Source organism: Kogia breviceps, chromosome 16 (genome assembly GCF_026419965.1).
Source record: "Kogia breviceps isolate mKogBre1 chromosome 16, mKogBre1 haplotype 1, whole genome shotgun sequence".
NCBI lineage: Eukaryota > Metazoa > Chordata > Mammalia > Artiodactyla > Physeteridae > Kogia > Kogia breviceps.
This window is the reverse complement of record NC_081325.1, coordinates 51,186,063-51,195,970: the sequence shown is the minus strand read 5'-3', so window position 1 is coordinate 51,195,970 and position 9,908 is coordinate 51,186,063. Positions and strand designations below refer to the sequence as shown.

The 9,908-nt window shown below is 38.8% G+C and overlaps 1 pseudogene; it reads right to left on the bottom strand.

Moving 5' to 3' along the window:
• Window positions 1–6,088: 6,088 nt before the first annotated feature.
• Window positions 6,089–7,572, bottom strand: LOC131743249 (elongation factor 1-alpha 1 pseudogene; annotated as a pseudogene).
• Between the last annotated feature and the right edge of the window lie 2,336 nt (window positions 7,573–9,908).

The window sequence follows — 9,908 nt, the reverse complement described above, 5'->3', positions numbered from 1 at the left end:
ATATTCCCTTAAACCAGCATCAGAGCCATATGTATCAATTAATTTGCTTTTGGTCAAGAGTGACAGAAACTTGACTTCATTGGCTTAAATGTTGAGGAAATATATAAGGTCATTTAACAGAAGCAAGGCAGGCCTCAGGTTTGATTGAGCCAGTATCTCAGGGTGTCATAAAGGATCCAGATTCTTCCCATTTCATCTGCTGTTCACTGTGTAGACTTCATGCCAAAGCTGGATCCCTGACAATCGTAGAGGAACTGCTAGTAGCAAATGATGCTACCAGCTTTTTCAGCCATTTCAGCAGGAAAGAGAGAAGGAATTTCCTCCTGTAACTCTCTCTCTGGGCATTGGCCCCTGATGTCTCATTGACCTGATTTGAGTCACATGCCTATTCCTGAACTGATGTCTGTTTCCGGGGAAATGCCATGATTTGTTAGCCTATGCCTGGCTTCTTGATGCTTGTGTGAGTGAAGAAATTTCCATTGTTGGCAAAGACTGCTTAATACAAACTCTGGAGTAGGGTCAATCCCCAACACCGCACTGCTCACGCACAATGAGGAGTGGTAGAATCAACACGGGACAGTCAATCATGCATGTATCTGTCCATAAAAATTAATTATCAGCCAAAGGTGATCGAAAGCCTACTCCATTATGCTCTGTCTTTTTAAATGATAAAACTCTTGACTTCTTCATCGAGGGGCTCAGTAAATTGGAGGACAATAGGGATTCTATGTTTGCTCTCACTAGTTTTACGTACACATTTACTTGGAGAGGGGGCTCTCAAGCTGGATATGTTCAGTTTCAGCTAATATGTGTGCTTTCTGTTGCACCTTGACCACTTCACGAGATGTCACACTTCCCAGCCCCATACAGATCTGGGCTTATGAGTTTCTTGGGACAAGGGGATTTTACATAGAAGTGAGGTTGATAAAGACCAAGCAGAGACTTGGGGCTCTGATGGATGTTGCTCATGCTGGCTGGTCAATAGCTATTGATCAATTCTAGCAGCTGTCAAGGAGAGGTCCTCTCTGAACTCCAGTGGGGAGGATAACTAGCTCTTTGGTACAAGCACCACTCACGTGAGTGGAGACTGGGTGGCTTATGGGCTCTGTTTCTGCACCCATGATGTGTCTGGTTGTTAGCAATGGCCTGGACTTCTGGCTGGGCCATCTCTGCATCCTGACTTGGCTTCAATCTTCAGTCTCTTCACAGTGGAATCTCTTGTCCCAAGCTCCACCAATTTCCACATGTTCTCTTTTTGCCTCCTCAGCAAAGCCCAGCAAATCCCATTTCGACCTTGTTCATTACATGTTCCTTCAAGTCTATTGTTTATTCCTTGAGTTGTTTCTTTCCATCCTTAAGAGTTTTGCACCTTCAAAACCAGGGAGAGACTCCTAAGTTCAGCTCCCTGTTTTTATAGGCATATTGATTGAACTGTTTGTCCAACCCTCTGTCTCAGAATCTAACCATTTTCTGTGCCTTTGATTTCAACTTAGTCTCACTATTTATTCTTCTTCGAAAATTACATGCCTTCAGAATCCTGAGGACTGGAATATTTTTTATAAGGTGAAATAATAAAATCAATGTGATACTGTGTCATTTATTTTACATTGCTGGCTTTGAGCCAGCTAGATAGTAGGTGCCATGACTTGGAGAATCTTTTTAACTTTCTGGAGGTAAACATCTCATGTAAACTTGCTTGGAATTTTAGAGGATTTTTAGAACTCAAAAACATCCTTTGCCTAATTTGCAGGGATTGCCTAACACGATCAGTTTATTTTTTATATCAGTATCCTTATTTCTAAGACATTATTGATGAACTTTTAATTAATATCACAATATTTATATATGTAATAATAATATTGACTAGTATTTAGAATGCTTTGAGAGATTACAGAGTGATTTCTTATTTTTTATCTCAGTTATTTTTAACCTTTGATGGCAGATGTAAATAATATTTCTATTCTACAGAAAGTTAAAGCAACAAGCTCAAGGTCATGTATACAAAGTGGTGGAGCTGATGTTTGGACAAATACAATCTAACTCCAAAACCCGAAATCTTTCTATTGGAACAAGTTACTTGTATTTACCCCTGGGAAAGCCCTTCTACTAAAACCTAACTGCTCCCTTAGCCTCCGTGACCTCTTTCCCTTTTTGCCTTGAAAAGAATTGATGGACACTAAGAAAACATTTCAATGCATTTGAATAAAATGAAAAATGGTTTTATAATCTCAAGGACAAGGAAGAAGGCTAAAAGGGATTTTGTTATTTTTGAAAGGGCACCCACTGCTACATAAAATTTAGCTTGTTGACTCAGGGAGTGATCTAATTCATTTTTGTTAAAGGACAGCACTATTTCCTTAAAATTATAGGCTAATTAGTTTCTTAGCTGTTCCATCTGAAAAACAGCTCAGTGCCAATTACCTAATTGGCATACAGCAGACTTCCTTCTCCTAGGCCTATATTTTATGAGAAGAGAAGGAAAGGTTTAAGATGAGAAAGGGAAAAGTAGCCTTTGATACTTAAAACTGGCCTGACACTATCAGCTGGGTGTTGGTGTTTCTAGGAGCTGGTCTTGAGAAACTCACAGCAAGGCCTTGTTGTTGTCTGTCTCACAAAGTACGAGCATCAGGCAAGGCCATTCTGTGACCATGAGATGAAGTGAGGCACAAAAGGAGACCCCTCTATAATCTTGTCTACACACAAACAGAACAGGGTTATGTACAAACCACAAAATACCACACATCCCCAATCTTGTGTAATATGAGTGACTGCTGCTTCTTTCCTGATCACAGCTTTAGCCTCACTCTACACTCCCTTTCTTGTCTATAAAATATGGTTCTAGATTTTCTCCTGTTTCCTGAAAGCATTGCTTCACATCCTGAAACTTCTCCAAAGTCGCCTAACCCAAGCCTGATAACTGTAGTAAGTTCTTTCTAATATCCTCTTACTGAGACATCACATGGCTCTCCATGGTGTGTGTCTCCCTTATTACAATGAGCAATAAGTCTAATGTTTAAATACAGAGGTGTTTCTCCTGGTAGATTTTGGCTGGAGGCCGTTGACAAAGTTTAGTTATTCAGCAAGAGGAAAGATTTAAGCATAGTGTATTCCATTAACGTTTTTAGTTATACACTTTATTACCTTGGAGAAATCTTCTGGGAGTAATAGAAGGTTAACTGTGGTTGTCATTGATAGGAATAGTTTATGGATTATCAATATGATCTCCATAGACACCAGTCCCACCCAGTTATTGACAGTTATTTAGAATTTGCACTTTATGCAAGGTCAGTAGTAAAGATTTTGGATAGTTCTTAAATCAGTTTGCAGTGGATAAACTAGAGCTATGCCTTGAATCTATTTTTAGTAGTCCAGCTACTATTACTAGCTATGTGACTTTGGAAAGGTGTTTAGCTATTTGTGAAATGGATGATGATAGTACCAAATTCACGGGGATTTTGTGAGGATTGAGTGAGATAATATGTCATATATTAAGCACTCAATATATTTTAGCAATATAATGATTTTCACTATTATCATGACTTAGGAGTGGTATGTTAGTCTGCTTAGTTTGACATAACAAAATACCATAGACCAGGTAGTTCAAACAACAGAAATTTATTTCTCAGTTCTGGAGACTGAAAGTCTAATGTGCCAGCATAGTGAAATTCTGGTGAGAACCCTCTTCCTGACTTCCTTCTTGCTCTGTCCTCACATTGGGGTTGTTGGGGGGGGGGGGGGGGGGGAGAGAGAGAGAGAGAGAGAGAGAGAGAGAGAGAGAGAGAATGTGAATAAGCACAAGCTCTCTGGTCTCTTCTTCTAAGGGCACTAATCCCATCATGGAGGTCCCACCCTCATGATCTCATCTAAGCCTAATTATCTTCCAAAGGCCCATCTCCAAATACCAGCACAATGGGGGTTAGGGCTCCAGCATATAAATTCTGGGAACACCTAATTCAGTTTACAGCAAGTGGTCTTCTCTTTTAACTCATGAAAGAGCTAAAAAGTAACTATATTAAAACCCAAGTAATAATTTTTGGTGGTCGATTCCCTCAATATTGGTTTATGGTTAATCATTTGATACAGTACGTTCTGTAGGATATATCAAAAATTTACATGGTTCAAGGTTACACTTTCTACAGTCCCTTATGGAGATTTTTCATGACCTTTCCCATCTGTGCCTCCTCCAGCCTCTCTGGGCTGAGGCAGTGTGGCTTTCTATTAGGACTGAAGCAATTATCAGACTTCTCAGCTTTTGTAAAAGAATGGAAGTTCCACCCCCAGTTGCACTGACTCAGAAGACAAGTGGCTCTGGATTTAACTGAAAAGATAAAATATTGCACTTTAGGTACTTACCGAGTATTATCTCAAACTCTCTGCCACTTACTGTTCATTAAAAGCTCCATTTAGAGAACTAATACTTACATGTTGTGACCCATTTATTCCTCTATGCTTTCTAAAATCTATGCTAAATTTAAGTCAGAGCAGGACAGTTGAGTGCCTGGATTGTATCATTTTGGCTCATGTAGAATTGCTTTTACAAATTAGGTTTTGTGATTGTGCTATCAGCCTGCATTAATGATGTCTCAAACTAAGGTCTTCTGTTACTTACTGCTAAATCTGTTGAGTGGTAGAGTGTCTAGAAAAATAGTAAGTGTTCAGTATTTGTTTAGTGAATGAATAAAAAAATGAATAAATGATTACATAGGTATGTGGTATTCATTACACTACATTCATTAGGATGGGAGAAATTTCTCACAGGACTTAGTGCTAAGACTAGAAGCATTTTACCAGTATTTAAAATCTATTTATTTGTAAGTTAACATATGGTAAAATTAATTTTTGGTGGGCATAGAGTCAGTAGAACGTACAGTCAGTAGGTGTGCAGTAGAATTTTAACATATGTCTACCTTCAGGTAACCATCACCACAACAGGATACAGAACAGTTTCATCACACCAAAAAACTCCCTTGTGCTTTCATTTTGTAGTCATACTTTCTCCCTCCCCCTAATCCCTAGCCACTGGTCTGTTGTCAATCACTACAGTTTTGTCTTTTTGACAATATCATAAAAATAGAATCATACAATATGTAACCTTTTGAGAATGGCTTCTTTCATTTAGCATAATGCCTTTGAGATCATCCAAGTTGTTGTATCATTAATTTATTTCTTTTTATTGCTGGGTAGTATTCCATCATATGAATGTAACATTATCTTCTCACCCGTTGAAAGGTGTTTGGGTTGTTTCAGGTTTTAGTTATTATACATAAAGCTGCTGTGATCATTCATGTACTATTGTGTGTGGGCATGTATAAGTTTTTGTAACTCATGGGAAATAACTAAAAGTGAGAATATGGGATCATACAGTAAGTGTATGTGTACGTTTGTAATAAACTGCCAGCTGCATTCCAGAGCAGGGGTACTGTTTTACATTCCCACCAGTGATATATGAGAGTTCCGGTTGCTCTGCATGCTTGCCAACCCTTAGTATTGTCAGTAATTGTTTGGGACATTCTAATAGATATGTTATACTGTCTCATCATAGTTTTAATTTTTGTTTTCCTAATGGTTAATGATATTGTATATCTTATCAGGTGCTTAACTGCCTTCTGTATATACTCTCTTGTGAAGTGTTCAAATCTCTTGCTTATTTTTTTTTTTCTTGTTAAACTCTTTTAATGGGTCTCAAATTCTGTGACAGATTTTTGGTCAAGTTGTTTCCATTAAAAAGTACTGATTTTAAAAACTAATAACTTAAAACTGACACACACAAAACAAATGGTCCACAACACATTCTCCTTTCCTTATGAAGTTTTTTTTTTTTTTTGCGGTACGCAGGCCTCTCACTGTTGTGGCTGCTCCCGTTGCGGAGCACAGGCTCCGGACAGGCTCAGTGGCCATGGCTCACGGGCCCAGCCGCTCCACGGCATGTGGGATCTTCCTGAATGGGGGCACGAACCCGCGTCCCCTGCATTGGCAGGCGGACTCTCAACCACTGCGCCACCGGGGAAGCTCCCTTCTGAAGGTTTTATGATGCATTGTTATCATTAACCAGTCTTGCTATTGAAGTTAAATGGCCAATTGAAACAAACAGTTCTGAGACCGTTCTTCTACCACTGATTAAGACTGGGGTGTCAGGTATTGGGGATAATATTCATTTAGCCTTATGAGCTTTCTGGGCAGACTTGGTGACCTTGCCAGCTCCAGCTGCCTTCTTGTCCACTGCTTTGATGACACCCACAGCGACTGTCTGTCTCATGTCACGAACAGCAAAGCAGCCCAGAGGAGGACAGTCAGAGAAGCTCTCAACACACATGGGTTTGCCAGGAACCATATCAACGATGGCAGCATCACCAGATTTCAAGAATTTGGGGCCATCTTCCAGCTTTTTCCCAGAACGACGATCAATCTTCTCCTTCAGCTCAGCAAACTTGCAGGCAATGTGAGCTGTGTGGCAATCCAGCACAGGTGCATAGCCGGCACTGATTTGGCCTGGATGGTTCAAGATTATCACCTGAGCTGTGAAGTCAGCTGCTTCCATCGGTGGGTCATTTTTGCTGTCACCAGCCACATTGCCACGACAAACATCTTTGACAGACACGTTCTTGACATTGAAGCCCACATTGTCCCCAGGAAGGGCTTCACTCAAAGCTTCATGGTGCATTTCGACAGACTTCACTTCAGTTGTCACGTTGACTGGAGCAAAGGTGACCACCATGCCAGGTTTGAGAACACCAGTCTCCACTCGACCCACAGGGACAGTGCCAATACCACCAATTTTGTAGACGTCCTGGAGGGGCAAACGCAAGGGCTTGTCAGTTGGGCGAGTTGGTGGCAGGATGCAATCCAGAGCTTCAAGCAGTGTGGTTCCACTGGTGTTGCCATCTTTACGGGTGACTTTCCATCCCTTGAACCGCGGCATGTTAGCACTTGGCTCCAGAATGTTGTCACCATTCCAGCCAGAAATTGGCACACATGCTACTGTGTCAGGGTTGTAGCCAATTTTCTTAATGTAGGTGCTGACTTCCTTTACAATTTCCTCATATCTCTTCTGGCTGTAGGGTGGCTCGGTGGAATCCATTTTGTTAACTCCAACAATGAGTTGTTTCACACCCAGAGTGTAGGCCAGAAGGGCACGCTCATGGGTCTGCCCATTCTTGGAAATGCCTGCTTCAAATTCACCAACACCAGCAGCAACAATCAGCACAGTCAGCCTGGGATGTGCCTGTAATCATGTTTTTGATGAAGTGTCTGTGTCCTGGGGCATCAATGATGGTAACATAGTACTTGCTGGTCTCGAATTTCCATAGGGAGATATCAACGGTGATACCGCGCTCGCATTCAGCTTTCAGTTTGTCCAAGACCCAGGCATACTTGAAGGAGCCCTTCCCCATCTCGGCAGCCTCCTTCTCGAACTTTTCAATGGTTCTCTCGTCGATCCCACCACATTTGTAGATCAGATGGCCAGTAGTGGTGGACGTCCCCAAATCTACGTGTCCAATGACAACGATGTTGATGTGGGTCGTCTCCTTTCCCATTTTTGCTTAGGTTTAGTGGTGGTTTTCACGACACCTGTGTCCCGACGGCAAACCGTTGCGAAAAAGCTCTTGCTCATTTTTTAAAGACTGGGTTATTTCCTTACTGTTGAGTTTTGAGATTTCTTTGTATATTTTGCATAAAAAATCTTCGCTGAATATGTGATTTGCAAATATTTTCTCCCTGTCTGTACTTTGTCTTTCTTTCTTTTAACAGTGTCTTTCACAGAATAAACTTTCTTAATTCTGATTGGGTCCAATTTATTAATTTTTTTCTATTATATCTACGAATTTTTGCCAGTTTTTTGCCTTCACCATAGGAAATGTTTGTCATAAGTTTTCTCCTGTTTTTCTCTGAAAGTTTTACAATTTTGCATCTATATTTAGGTCTGACATTCACTTTAGTTAATTTTTACATAAAGGGTAATGTTTTGGTTGAGGTTCTTCTTTTTTCTTTCTTTCTTTTGCTTATGGATGACCAATTGCTCTGTACCATTTGTTGAAAAGGCTATTCCTTTGTTCAATAGATCTGAATATGAACTGGCCATATTTGCTATATTTGCCTGAGTCTATTTCTACACTGTCTATTCTGTTCTATTAATCTATATGTCTATCCTTTTTCCAATATTACACTGTTTTGACACCATAACTTTATAGTAAGACTTAAAATGGGGTGGTGAGATTATTTCAACTTTAGTCTTAGTTTTGAAAATTGCCTTGACCATTTCAGTGCCTTTGCCTTCCATATAAATTTTAGAATTAGCTTGTCTGTATCTACCAAAAATCCTGCAAAGACTTTGATTAAGATTGAGTTAAACCTATAGATCATTTTGGGGGAGAACTGGCATCTTAATAATATGGTGTCTTCAAATCCACAAATGTGAGGTGACTCGATTTATAAAGGTCTTCTTTCATCATTTTTTAATTTTCAGCATACAAATTCTCCATGTGTTTGTTTAGATTTATACCTAAATATTTTATCTTTTGAAACTAATATAAATGGTATTTTTAAAAAATTCAGTTTCTACTTGTTCATTAGTGATATAAATATAATTGATTTGGTGTGTTGACTTTGTATCCTACATCCTTGCCAAACTCACTTATTTGTCTTAGGAGATTTATTGTAGATTACATGGGATTTTCGAGGCAGATAATCATGCCATATATCAAAAGAGAGAGTTTTATTTCTTCCTTTACAGAGTGTATGCATTTTTGTTCTTGTTTTTGCCTTATTGTTCCGACTAAGAATGCCAGTACAATTTTGAACAGAGGAGATGAGATGGACTTCCTGTGTTGTTCCTTACCTTAGGAGGAAAGTATTCAGTCTTTCACTCTTCAGTGTGATGTCAGCTGTGAGTTGTAGATGTCTTTTATCAGGCTGAGGAAGTTCTTTTCTGTTCCTATGTTGCTTAGAGTTTTTATCATGAATGGATACTGGATTTTGTCACATGTCTTCTCTGCATCAATTTATATGATCATGTGACTTTTCTTCTTTAGAGTGTTAAAATATGGTGGATACATTGACTGATTTTCATATATTAAATCAGCTTTGCATTTGTTGTGATGGGTCATACTTTTTATATATTGCTGGATTTGACTTGCTAATACTTTGTTAAGGATTTTTGCATTTGTGGTTTATTCTGTAGTTATCTTTCTTGTTCAGTCTTTGGTTATGTTATGAGAGTGATGCTGGCTTTATAAAATGACTTGGAGGTTTTTCCTTTTCTTGTGTTCTCTGGAAAAGATTGTGTAGAATTGATGTTATTTCTTTTTCAAATGTTTGGTAGAATTCACCAGTGCAACCATTTAAATTTGAAGATTCATTTTCTGGAATTCAATTCTTTTAAATTTGTTGAGGATTTTTTAATGGTCCAAGATATGTGTATCTTAGTGTATCTGTGGACATTTGAAAACAATGTGTATTCTGCTGTTGCTGAATGGAGTATTCTATAAATGTTGTACCACTTTCCTCTGGCCTCCATGGTTTCTAGTGAGAAATGCACAGAATTAAAATCATCGTTCTTGTATAAACAATGCATTATTTTTCTCTGGATGTTTTCAAGATATTTTCTTTGTGTTTAGTTTTCAGCAGTTTGATCATAATACGTATGGGCATGAATTTATTGTATTTGGGATTCACTGCACTTTCTGTATTCCATCAAATTAGGAAGTTTTCATCCATTGTTTTTTCAAATATTTTGTCTGCATTATGCTCTTTCCTTTTATTCTGGGTTTCTGATGACATAAATATTAGATCTTCTGATATTATCTCATAGGTCCCTGAAGCTCTGTTCATTTAAAAAAACACAATGTTCCTCTGTGTTTTTCAGATTGGATAATTTCTATTGATCTATTTTCAAGTTCATTGAATCTGTC